This window comes from Polyergus mexicanus, unplaced genomic scaffold (genome assembly GCF_030449975.1).
Source record: "Polyergus mexicanus isolate NDT 795.1 unplaced genomic scaffold, iyPolMexi1.0 SCAF_3, whole genome shotgun sequence".
Classification (NCBI taxonomy): Eukaryota; Metazoa; Arthropoda; class Insecta; order Hymenoptera; family Formicidae; genus Polyergus; species Polyergus mexicanus.
This window is the reverse complement of record NW_027223323.1, coordinates 9,145,286-9,158,622: the sequence shown is the minus strand read 5'-3', so window position 1 is coordinate 9,158,622 and position 13,337 is coordinate 9,145,286. Positions and strand designations below refer to the sequence as shown.

The 13,337-nt window shown below is 40.5% G+C and overlaps 2 protein-coding genes across 2 annotated transcripts in view; one reads left to right on the top strand and one right to left on the bottom strand.

The window, feature by feature from the left end:
- Positions 1-13,337, bottom strand: part of Calypso (ubiquitin carboxyl-terminal hydrolase calypso) — a 240,391-nt gene that overhangs the window by 47,386 nt on the left and 179,668 nt on the right. The gene's annotated exons all lie outside the window — the stretch shown is intronic.
- Positions 1-13,337, top strand: part of LOC138931807 (one cut domain family member 2) — a 71,765-nt gene that overhangs the window by 34,957 nt on the left and 23,471 nt on the right. The window lies entirely within an intron of this gene.

Below are 13,337 nucleotides of genomic sequence, written 5' to 3'. Positions count from 1 at the left end.
ACTAAATATATAACTTTTAATATAACAGTTATATCAAGAAAGCGTTTAATTATAAAATATTTATATTTCATATAATCTAAAAATAAATATTTATTTATTTATCTTTACACAATTTGAAGCAATATATAATTAACTTTTTCTATAAACTAGGGAGAATCATATTTTTAACATGCATGTGTGTGAGTGAAAGAGAAAATAAAATTTATAGATTATATTTCTAATTTCTAAAAGCTTCAAGTTACCTTTTTGCATTAAATCTTTACAATTGACGTTGATTCTTTCGACACAACAATCTCTTTTTCTCAAATATAAATAGAAAAACAAACTGTCATTGATTCTTAGATTCTCTGTTAATCCAGATTGACATAATATATATATATGTGTTTTATGAAATATGATGTTTCTCAAGCATTTCAAGTTAATACATGTGTACGATTTAATCCATACGGTAATAACTGACGAATAAGTTTATTTTTTGCCTTGATGAAGACCGCAATCTGAAAGAATTATATAAACAAATGCGCCGAGATGGTCGGGGTTCTCGCAAAATATTTCCGCTTATTGACGCTGATACTCTCAGGTTCGAGATGCACCGCCGTTCGCCACCGCAGCCTTCGAAACTCTGGCGGTAACGGTGGCGGCGGTGGCGGTGGCGGTGGCGGGTATTCCCGTGGACTCTCTCGATCGCATTATTAATAAAATATTATATAACGACGCTTTATAAAAAGCGTGGGCGGCCAACGGGGACGCGGCAACGGAGGCGAGTCGGAGGGGGAAGGAGCGGTGCGCGGTTCGAGGCGGGCTCGAATAAACCGCAGATACGCGCGCGCGGGGAGATTGCCACCCTCGAGAGGAAGAAAGAGAGAGAGGGATAGAACGGGGAGAGATGAGATGCCCAAGAGTGGAAACGGGGCGGAAGATAGAAATGGAAAGAGAAAGGGAGAGGGAGAGAGAGAGAGAGAGAGAGAGAGAGAGAGAGAGAGAGAGAGAGAGGCAAAATTCTGAACGATATATCGCGACTAAAACCAAACTGACGGAATGCCAAAACTTTTTTGTAATTAAATTTTTCACCGCCCACCCATGGTTAGGAAAGGGGTTGGACGGTGGAAGGAATAGAGGGGGTTTGCACCCGCAGCGCTTTTTTCGTCGAGGATGTGTATGAGTGTGCCGACATTACTGATTCGTTCTTTATTATTTTATTTTATTTTTTTCTCTGTCTTCTCTTTTCACGCATAGTTACATGATTCTCTCTTTCTCTCTCTCTCTTGTAAAAGGCGCGAGCTCATGTTTTTATTTACGAGAATTAACCGATCTGTTGCGGCTTCGCCCGAAATTTATTTCCTCCCCCCTTCCCCCTTCTTCCCCTTTCCACCCACGCGGTTCCCACCCGCGAGGAAATTTAGGTAACGATAAGCTGCGAATATATGAAGATCGACAAATATTTTCGAACACAAAATTGATCGAAAACAATTCGGAATTATTACAGAACTCTTTTGATTTTGTGTAATTAGTTGAATACATATTACTACAATATATATATTTTTAATCCTGGAAAATATATCTTCAGGTTTTAAATACTGATGGCGCATTCCTCTCTTATATTATAATAGACTTTATAATGTAAATTTTTTATTTAATTACATATACGATTTAAAAAAATCTCATCAATTTTTATTACAAATATTTTCTTGACGTTAGATTCGATGAGACGCTTTACTAATTTCTTTTACACGCTATTATATATACATATAATAATATATAATATTTCGTGATAAAATATTTTAATACGAGTTAAAATACATTAATATAATGAACGATAAAAATTATATAAAAAATGATATGCAATAATATGTATAGCGAATATAACACAGAATAAAATAACTCAAGATAGCATGATTGTAAGTGATGTTGAATCAAATCAAACGTAATATATTACATGATGATATAAAAAAATGATGAGAGGGGAATGGCGAATCGAAAAAGTGGTATATAACACGGAACATTATGAAAAATCGATGCGATCTTTCTTACTCTCGCGGTATGACACGCAAGAAAAAAGAAGGAAGAAAACCGCAACGGAGTGGCCCGTAAAAATTGCCGGGGCGGCCATCGCGACGCCTAATAACCGAATTCGCCTATATTTCCCGAGGCTGCAGCTACAATATCGCTCGCGGCCGCCTTTAAATAGCAAGAAAGCTCGCTTCGCTCGCCCCGGTATTGCAAAAAAAAAGAAAGAAAGAAAGAAAGGGGGGAGGGGAAAAAAAAACAAAGAGAGAAAAACGCGCGGGAATCGGGAGACGGGAGGAGATAGAGTAAAGGGGGAAGGAGCGCAAAAACGAAGAAAAAAAGATCGAAGGGGGCGCACACGCGGTGTTCCCTCCCTCCACAATCCCCCGATCGCCTGCCGATTCCGATGGATGAAAAATATGTAATTTTTATTAATTGTATCTTTATTAATTTTCGCGAGCGGAACAGCCGTGGTCGGGAATACGAGGGGTGAAAGGGGGCAAAATACGGAGAGGGTCGGTCTAGAACGCGGTGCATTGCTGTACGCGCTATACAGAGAGGCGCATATATGCGCTCTTCTCTCTCTCTCTCTCTCTCTCGCTCGCTCACGCACATACACATATGCAAACATATATTATTTGTATCCATATGTACATAAATAAATACATGTATGTGTGTGCGCGCGCGCGCATATATATATATATATATGTGTGTGTATATGTATGTGTGTGTATTATACGAAATGGTTATATAAGGGTTACATGGGTATGTGCAGTCCCGTGCACAGGTGCGCTCACATACGCGTGCTCGCGCACATGTGCGTGTCGCGCGATCTTACTCAATATTGGCAGCGGTGCATATGTCGCGAGATGCATTCGCGGCCCGATGACGCGTCGCAAAGTAATTGCGCGCGAGTTTCGGAGATAAGAGAAAAAGAGAGAGATAAAGAGAGGGAAAAAGAAAGATTATTGTCGTAGTTATTTTTGAAGAGTGTAAGAAAATAAAAGTACATAATATGAAAAGAATATGACTTCGATAATCAAGTTTGATCAAGTGGAACATTAAATGATATAAATTAATATTCGTCCATAATTATATAGCGACGATATATAAAATTCGATTAATAAATGGTGTGATAAATTGATGATATTAGTAACCATATGTATATTTTTTACAAAAAAAGCTTAATGGATTTTGAAAATAGAATAATGACTCTCTGTAAATACAAAGGTAATATATTTGGGCTCTCTCTCTCTCTCTCTCTCTCTCTCTCTCTCTCTCTCTCTGTCGCATATCTTGGAAGAAAAACGGATTATTGTATCTCGATGGTCAGACGCATCTTACTAATTGTGCGTTCCGTATTAATTCCGGGATTCGATATTAACACGCGTATCCTCGAATACACACACATACACACACACGCGCGCGCGCGTAATACATACACGCACAGAGGCATATGTACGCGTATGATATGCGCGTTGCAAACAGCGTGTGTACCGATGTGCGGCCCCAGTCGTCGATGCGACCAGATGTTAATCGCATATGCGTGTATTACATGCGTATGTACACACACTGGGCCGCGCGTATGATATACCCCTAATCCGTGTCGCTAATTACATATGTAGATCCGCGGCACGGTAGTGGAAGGAGGTGGGGGAGTAGAAGGGATACGTGTGTGCACGCATCCGCGCGCGGATTTCTGAACGCACCAATAAGACGCATATGTGTATGTATATATATATATATATGTGTGTGTGTATGTGTGTGCATCGAGACCTCTTCTTGGTACATATACACGCGCGATACACTAGGTAAGTAGGTACATATGTCGCATACGGCATGTATCCGAACCGCCAACATAGCTTCGGCACATATTGCGTGCATGCGTGCGTACGTACGTCGTGTGCACACGCATGTAATCATACGCGTTCAAAGCGAGAGAGAGAGAGAGATGGAGAGAGAGAGAGAGAGAGAGAGAAAATCGACGGTAATAATCACTCCCGTCAGATTGCCAAACTAAATTAATTCCTCGCGATGCTCGGACTTGACGAAAATACTTGGAAGGATTTGAATCGTTGAAATAGATCAATTGTGACGAATAAATGATGAAGTTATATTCTTGTTACTCGCTAATTCTTGAATGGATTAATGTCATCAAGGAATACCAATATCTATATAAATAATTTTCTCCTTATAATAAATATTTTTCTCTATATAAATTTCTCTTGAGAAATAAAACAAAATTTAAGAAAGAAGGTATTTTTGCGTAAAATATACAACTTGAAATTGCACTCTTTCCTATGATGAATAGATATCAAAATGATAATCAATTATTATATACAGGGTGAATCATAAATATGTTTTAAAACTTCGTATTCCTGGGTGAAAAGTACGCACGAATGTTCCTATATGAACATTAGACCAAAAATGCTTCGTTATTGAAGTAATTGATACAAATAGATTTTATAATAACTGAGTTTCGGAAGAAATTTTTTCTTTCACAATGTTGTGTTGCTAGAGTGTTTTGATTCTGGGATAGTGTTTGTTTACCAGCACACGTTACGATCCACTGAAAAAAGGGGAGGGGGGTTTTAATGTAGGCCTCTGTATTTGTATACAATAAGAGAAACGTATCTACAAATCAAGTCAGTATGCTTGAGGCAGTTCAATCGAGCAGTATTAATATTGATTCGTTTACTGTAACAGTGTAGAGAGAATTCAGTTTTCGTTTGAAGAAATTAATGATATTCATCTTATGTATGGTGAAGTGCGATACGTATTTGTATTATTTCGATAATGAATTTTCGATCAAATGTTCATAGAAACATTTGTTAATACTTTTTATCCAGGAACACGCTCACAAAGTCTTTCTCTAAAACATGCTTATGACTCACTCTGTATATATGCTCCGAAAATCTATTCTAATTTCATCGAAAAATGTCGGTAGTTTAATTAAATCGCACTCGAATTTCAAATGGCCTCGAATTAAAATTCTATCAATAGGAACCCGATTACATTCGATTTGTTTAGAATGCCTCATTTTAATAAGAGTAAGGTTGGCATTTACTTTGACGTGCTCTGACGTAATCTAACTTCTATCCAGTATTCACTCCGACCTTGCTCCACTATCCCATTTCCAGGAAGCTTTTCCGAAAGATGGCGTCTTTTCCAAGATCACTCACGCAACCCCTTCTCGACGTTTCATCGTCGAGAGGAATACCGGGAGAATCCGAAGAAGGTCGGGAATCTAGAGGGGGAGGACTCTCCATTATCCTCGCGACGCGTGGACTCGTGTAATATCCTCTAATTCCCAACAATTTTTACTCGATCGCGCGATCGTCAATCGCACGAAGTGGCCGCGATTCTCGCAAATTTTCCATTACACAGATATTCGCGGTGAAGAATTTTATTACGACCGCCATCTCTTTTCCCCTCTCGTTGCCCCCTTTCGTCGTGCGCTCTATATTATTTAACAATCCATCTCGCTGTATCTACTAAGCCATCGCCGATCCAATCTAAACTGAGATTCCATTGTATATTCCGAGTGAGAGGGAAGATTATCGATGACGGAGCTTAGCCATCTCTCACATTCGCGTATTTTCTTTTTTCTCCCATTTAATGGCAACAGTGATTTGTACCGATAACGCGTATACGATTGTTTTTTAAAATTTGTAGCTGTAAAGAAATTATTGAGAAATCGCCAAGTCTATAAATTAGTAGTAACAAATTTTTTTTTTTCTATTCGCAAATTATTTACGGTTTTATAAATTCATAAATCTTAAACGCTAAAATTTGAAAATTAATTATAAGCTGACTTTTATACGCAATATTTACTATCACAATACACTCATGGCCAATATAATGCGTGTAGAAAAAAAATCTAAAGCATTCGCCCCAACGGAAAAGGGGGGAGAGATATCGAATTCGCATAAGACGACAAGATGGGCGAGAATAAAAGAGTCGGACGAATCGACTCGGTCGCGCATCGAAGGGTTTCCTCGTCCACGTGCGCTTCCGGTTTCGATTACCGCTGCTTCTCTCGATCGTTATTAAGTTACCGGTAACGCTATACAGGGATAAGAGAGAAAGAGAGAGAGAGAGAGAGAGAAAAAGGGAGAGATATTCGACAAAAGAAGAAAATAATTATGAGATGACCGAAAAAGGGACCGCGTCTTTCGTTCAATTCGACCAACCTCTCGAATAATTCATCCAAGGATGACACAAAGACAGTTCGTTATAAGATAATAACTAACAACCCTATTTTTTCTTATTTTTCGTGTTTGATCTTTCAAAGTGTTCTGTGTAAGAATTACACATTTTTTTATTTAAAAAATAAATAAATAAACTTTTGAAATTAAACGAAATCCGATGTACACGATTTTAAAAAAAATCGAGATGAACGATTAAAAGGAGAAAATCATTTCTTCATTCGGGAAGACGATTTATCGCCGCGATAACGATTTGCGATTTCGGCATCATGTACCCTACGACGAGACGAGACGCGTCGTCGTCGTCGTCGTCGTCGTCGTCGTCGTCGTCGTCGTCGTCGTCGTCGTCGTCGTTTTCAATGCATATTAATCATGCGCGCTTCGGCTTGTTGGGGGCGTCGCGCGATCACGGCCATTCATCAAATTGAGGGGATCTCGAAATCTGCTACGCAGCAAACTGAAAACCGGCGCTCGTGGCATTACACTGCCGCCATGTCGGAAAAACCTGCCAGCGCGACGGCGTTTCCGGTCGATGCACCAACGAAAAGCGCCGCTCGCCGTTCCGCGCTTCTGATAATTAGCTTTCAGCAGTCGCGAATTCTTGTGACGAGGACGTTTGATTGCCGAGCAGAATGACAGTCCAATAATCCATATAGCATATTATCTTTATTGGCGAAAAGAAATAACTTTATACAATCAAAAACAAATTTTAATCTTGAAGAAGAAAGAAAGAGAAAAGACAGAAAATTTATAATTATAAAACAGAAGGTAACATTTATTATATACGTATATACAATAATAAGAAGAGAACGATTAGAATTATATTTTTAAGAGATTTTACTATTTCTCGAAATTATTAATTAGTTGGTAAAGTTAAAAACGATATAGAAAATATTTATAATAATTAAGTAAAATAAATCATCTGTCGAAAATATTAGTGTTAAATGAGTAGATTTATTATTTAAAATTAATGTAGCAGTAAGTGTGGTAATAAAAAAAAAAAAATTAGTATTAGCATAAAATTACTCGTTACAGATAATTTGTAACTTTCATAGTGTTGCGAATTCTCGGAGAATTCAGTGAATGAGAATGACTGAAAATTATTGAATAGAGAAAAACCTTGGATAGAGAAAGATAACATAAAAAATGCAGACTTAGAGAGAGAGAGAGAGAGAGAGAGAGAGAGAGAAATATTGCTTCCTACTTTTATCCCTTCGAAAAAAAGGTCCAACGTTACTGGGACGCCGAAAATTTCCCGCGTAATCTTCCACATGCGGATTCCTCGTCGCAAGTCGATCTATTCTGATCGTGATCTCTCTCTCTCGAAAATAGACGACGGAAAAATAATCGCCGTGCGATTTTCGAGCACACGAGTTTTCGGATTAGCGGGCGCCGATGAAGAGAAGGCGAACAGCGCGTCACGCGGGGAAGATCTCCTACTGGTTTTTTTTTTTCCCCCAACCCTCCTCTCTTGTCGCCTCGGCGGATATAAAATATACACGGTGGTGGATGTGGATATTCGGAGCAAAGTGTGCGCGCGTGTGTATATGGTAGGACTCGTATTCGTACGTATGTGCGCGTGCGTGTATTTACGACTGGCATTTGTGTGCATGTGTGGCACGAACCACCCCCGCGACCAGGCAAGGTATTGTGTTTATATGCATATATATATCAGGGAGGAAGGGTGGGGGAGGGGGGAGGAGAGTAAGCCTCCGGACTCTCTCTCTTGTACTCTAACTCGGCGGCGTTTTCCGATATTCCAGCCGAAACTCTCGACCGAAAAGCCTTCGGATTCACCGTCCCCCCTCTCTCTCTCTCTCTCTCTCTCTCTCTCTCTCTCTCTTTCTCTCTCCCACTCGGATCGTCATCCCCTTTCTCGCCGCGACGATTCTCGTATGCAACGTCAAACCGTCATATTCGGACAAAATCGAACGTATCCCGCCTAAACGTCTCCGCCATGCAACCTCCGTCACCCGTTCCCCCGATCTCCATCCGTCGACGCGTTTGAAATATTTATTATTTATAAGCCACGAGAGTCCGGCCCCAAGTTGCAGCGGATATAGATAAATATATCGTAATTCTTTCTCGTACTTCGATGATGCATTTTTTTTTTTTTTCTTCTTTCCCGTAACATGATAAGCAATTACGTCAGATATCTGGATGATAAAGAGAGGTCAAGATAATTCAGAACCAACCGAATAACGACCACGGATTTTACGATAAATTTCGAATTGAATTTTTCTTTTTAGAAAGGATTATATTCGAAGAAACTTACAAGTGTTTTGTTAATTGTTGATTAACAATAAATTATATAATTTTGGATAAAAGAAAGAAAGCGTTCGAAAATAAAGATTTCGTTATCTATATTTTCCAATTTCATGACCGAATTGATCGAAATAGAATCTATAGTTCATTCATTCGAAAATTATTCTGTAACTTTCGATTCCTTCCCGTTAAAACAATCGCCTTTTCTCGCCCGGTCCCTTTTTTCAAGGATCGCGCTTCGTTTATCCATTTACGTCATTATTCCGACTCGGAAGTCGGAAAGAAACGTAATCGGCCGTAGAGACACCCTCGTGCAATATTTACTTTTATTAATAGCACACGCCGTCCCGCCTCGATCTGCCCGACGGTCCTCATGAAAGTTAAATTAAATTTTGCGATGGTAATGAAATCAGGGGGCACAATAGAACGGCCGGACCGGGGATGCGACAATCCGATCGGCGGATCAATCGGCAACGATCGACGGGAAGCGATCCAAGAATTCTGGTGAAAGAGACCAAAGGCGAAGAGCCAAAAGGGGTCGAGCGACCAAAAAGAGATAGGGAAAGAGAGAGAGAGAGAGGCGGTGAAAAAAAAATCCGAACGCGGCCCGTTCCCGTCGACTGACGCAACCGGCCCTCGCAAAGGATTTATCTTTATCTCTCTCTCTCTCTCTCTCTCTCTCTTTTTGCGCCCGTTGCAGGATTGAAATACAGTAATATGTTATTGGTAAGCTCTTCCTTTTACATCGGCGAGCGCCAATAAATGCTGCAGACAGGTTAACGAACCGGCCGCAGAAGACAGGAAAATATGGTGCGAGAGAGCGCCTCTCGCGAGAGAAGGGGGGAGGGAAGGGGGATTGAAAAAGAAAGACAAGCGGATGTACGCGCGCGGAAAAAAAGACAGAGGCAAGAGAAAGAGAAAGAGGAGGCTCAGGATGGCAGAGAGATACCCGTGGTTCATGCCAGAGATTCCAAAGAGAAAGAGAGAGACAGAAGACCATCATCACCGCCCATCGTCACGATAGAAGTGGCATCGCTAAACTGTCGACTTCGAGCTTTTAATTCGCGATCAAAGGACCGTAACGATCCGTCGGTGCCCTCTCGGCACTGGCCGGCCACTCTTTCCGACGTCAAAATTACTTTTAAATTCCTCCCTCTCCCTCACAACTCGCCGCGCTCGACGTTCCAACCCCCTTTGGATGCACCGGGGCCTCTCGTCTCTCCACTCCCTTCGCTTTTCTCTATCCGCGACCGACCGACCACTTTGCCGCTTTATAGAGTATGCGATGCGGATGCGAGCCATAAAACGAATTCGGGCGTCGCTTAAGAAAAAAAGAGGATAACGCCGAACAGGTGGTTCCGTCAAAGGTAATCGACTCTGTCTCTCTCTTTCTCTCTCTTTCCCCCGCTGCGTCCGATCGGATTCGATAATGGCGCGAGAGAGAATTGCTGTGAGCGCGGGATAAAAAAGGAGATGGAGATAGATGGGAGAAGGGTGTAATAATGACGTTTCTCTTTTCCCGCGACCCTCTTTCTTGTTGCGAGGAAAGACTTCGACGGTAATCGCAGCTTCGATACTTGTGTGTTTTCGCTATTTTTCCGGTTTCTAAATTCTAGGAAAATCATAAAAGCTCAAATTTTACATGGCACGATCTTTCCTCGAAAATCCTCATGTTTTGAGGATCCTTGAAATTCATAAAGTATATTCGGTTCTTTTATACATTTCTTGGAACCTGGAATACTTTCCGAATGAAGCATCAATTTTTAGTAATTTCCTGTGAAAAGAATTTTTTTTAAATTTCTTCCACGAGTTAAAACTCCCCTAAATTTCTTCTGAGAAATCGACGAATTAAAAGGACACAAGTAAAAGTTTTCTTTAAACTACATCTAACTTTTTTGCATTTAAAATCAGTCACATGAATAATTTTCACGATATTCATATTCATTCGATTTTTTTTATCTAAATCGATTATAGAAAGTCTTCAAAGAGCTTACCTCAATAATTAAAACGCATCTTATAATAATTTTTTACGATATTCATATTTAACTCGGAGAATAAATATCGTTTGCGGAAAATTTAATACCATCGATTAAACAAATCGCTATCTTTTCACCATCCTGAAATGACATTTCTTTCCCGAGATATTTTTGCCGAAATGCTGAAACGGCAAAATGACGACCGTAATCATACGAGATCGAATCGCAAATGATAGACGCCAAGCTTGATTTTTTATTTCTCACTCGGACGGAAATAATCGGGTCGCGCGTCGCGCGAGCAAAGAAAGAGGACTCTGAAAGATAGTCTCAACTTTTTATTCCATCCTTCCTTCTTATTCCCTCTCTCTCTCTCTCTCCCCTTCCCCGACTTATTTTCGACTCGTAAGATGACAAGAATGACGGACATTTGGTTTGTTTGCGTCGCTTGACTCGACGACGTGCGTTTTATTACGCGGACAAGAATCGGTCGCGATTCAATACGACGGCGGCGGATTTTAATTAACAATTCGACCAAGGGACATTAATTTTACAGTTAATTAAAACGCCTCGGCTCTATTGAATGCGGCATCGAAGATGCACAACTCGAAACCTGAAAAGGCTCCGCTATAACGTTACATTCTCGTCACGACAAGGTTCTTCAATGCATATATCATATACGCTTTTCTATTGTGACATTGTTTAGAATATTTAAAATATTTAAAAAAATATCTCACGAGATTATACGATGCCTAAGGGTCGTCAAATCTATTCGGAAGTGAATTAATGATGAAATAATGTGCTTATGATATATCATAAACTTGATTAAATATGCCATATTAATTTTTTTCTACTGCACACCGCTTGATTTTATTCGAATGCTCGTATTTTTTTATAACAACATAAGATAATTCTTTTTCTTTAATATTTTTTTTAATTTAATATTATAATATAATTTTTTTTAATAAGAAAATTAAGACACGGCATATCGCCATTTGACTCACGATTCGATAATGCCTCAGGCGACTAATCGGGCGTAGAGCGAATTCCAAAAAGCTTTCCGATCGCTCGAATCCCCGCCTCCGCATCCCTATCATCTTTTTTTAATCGTTCGTCTCGCAATAAAAAATAAAAGAGAGAGAGAGAGAGAGAGAGAGAGAGAGAGAGAGAGAAACGACGACGAATGCAGGCGAGTGGAAAATATATCGGCTGCAAGTGCATCCCGCGCGTCCTGTGTCAATGGACGCGCGCGCAGGACGAGGACGACGACGAGGACGAGCACGAATCGTCGGCTCCCGACAGAGATATTCAGCTCTTTTTATTCCCGTTTACGTCCGTTTACGTCCCCCGATCGCTTTTCGCGTGGACTAAATACAGGCATGCATCGACAACGTCCCCGATATATGTGTGCGTACATCACATATACTAACGCATACATACATATACAGAGACACACGCATATGCGGCGCTCCCCGTACATCCTGTCACAGAAAAGCGTATAACGATTTTCTTTTCAGGACTAGAAAGGCCGGGCATCCTCGAGTGTCCGACGAAAAAAAAAAAAAAAAAATTTCATTTCTACAATCATATCTGAGATAATAATTAAGTTAATTCATTAATTATTATGTAAAGTTCTAATTTGTAAAAGTTTCTTAACGAGAAATCCCGTAGAGATCTTCGAAGATCGATCGGAAAAAAAGTGCTTGAATCATCCCCGAATCCTCGAATCTCTCGTTTTTGAGACTCTCGAGAATTCTTGGATTTTCAAGTATCGAAATTTTTTTCAACCATCTAGTTCTTGGAATCTCAAGTCCGCAGATCCTTCCTAGGGATCCTCGGATCGTCGGATACCAGGTTCTCGAGCCTCGGAATTTCTTCTTAGGCCGGCGCGGATCGTCAGATCCTGCTAGAGAGCCAAAAGGATGCGGCCATCAAGATCAAGAGCTTGACCGATCGAACCGGACAGATCAGATTAGAGAGGACTCTTGAATTCTCTCTGCTTTCGCGAATGGCGGCCGCTCGGTTCGGCTCATTGATTTCGTTTCGAATTTAGAGTGGACTTCTACTGTAGTTTGGTACCTGAGGCAAGAGAGCGACGGGGGCCACTTGATTTTACACGTTTCTCGCTCTCCGATCAACGCGACCTGTCCCACTTTATCTCAATGGCGAGCAGATTTAATGCCCCCCTATCACCAATCCTCGTGATTTCTCTTTCGTCACCATTTTCCTACCTTTGATTTCCTCGCGGAGGAAAAGAAACGGAAGGAAAAAACAAATACGAAAAGCGACGTCGAAATACCGCGATTTAAGGAGTTACAGTCGTGGTGTTGTCAGACGAAAAGAAAGTAGTTGCGGCCGCCTTACGGTCAGACGTGAAATCAGGAGTTACAGTCGCGCTTGATCAGACAAGAATCGCAGATACATTTTATTTATTGTAATATTTATCTTTATCACTCGCACTTGTAATTTTATAAGTGAAACATAAATTTGCATTAATCAATCAATCAAATCAAACTCTTAACTTTTCTCTAAATTGGGAAAAAAATTATTCGTTTCTTTTCGCGATGCGAATTATGTCGTTATCGATCGTAATTATCGAGCCCGGTGTCTACCGTCAGCTTTTTCTATCGGGTGGCAAAAGAGAACGCGAATGAAAAAAAAAAAACTCGACGAGAAGGAGGGTGCGTGTGCGCCGCCTCGATCTAAGAGACGAAGATAAACTGAAAGATAGAGACGGAGTGTCGAGATAAAGTAAAAAGAGAGCGAAGGAGAGTGCAAAACAGAGAAGAATAAGCGGCAACGGGAGAAATGGCGACCAGAGAGAAAGAAGAGAGAAAGAGAGAGAGAGAGAGAGAGAGAGAGAGAGAGAGAGAGAGAGAGAGTA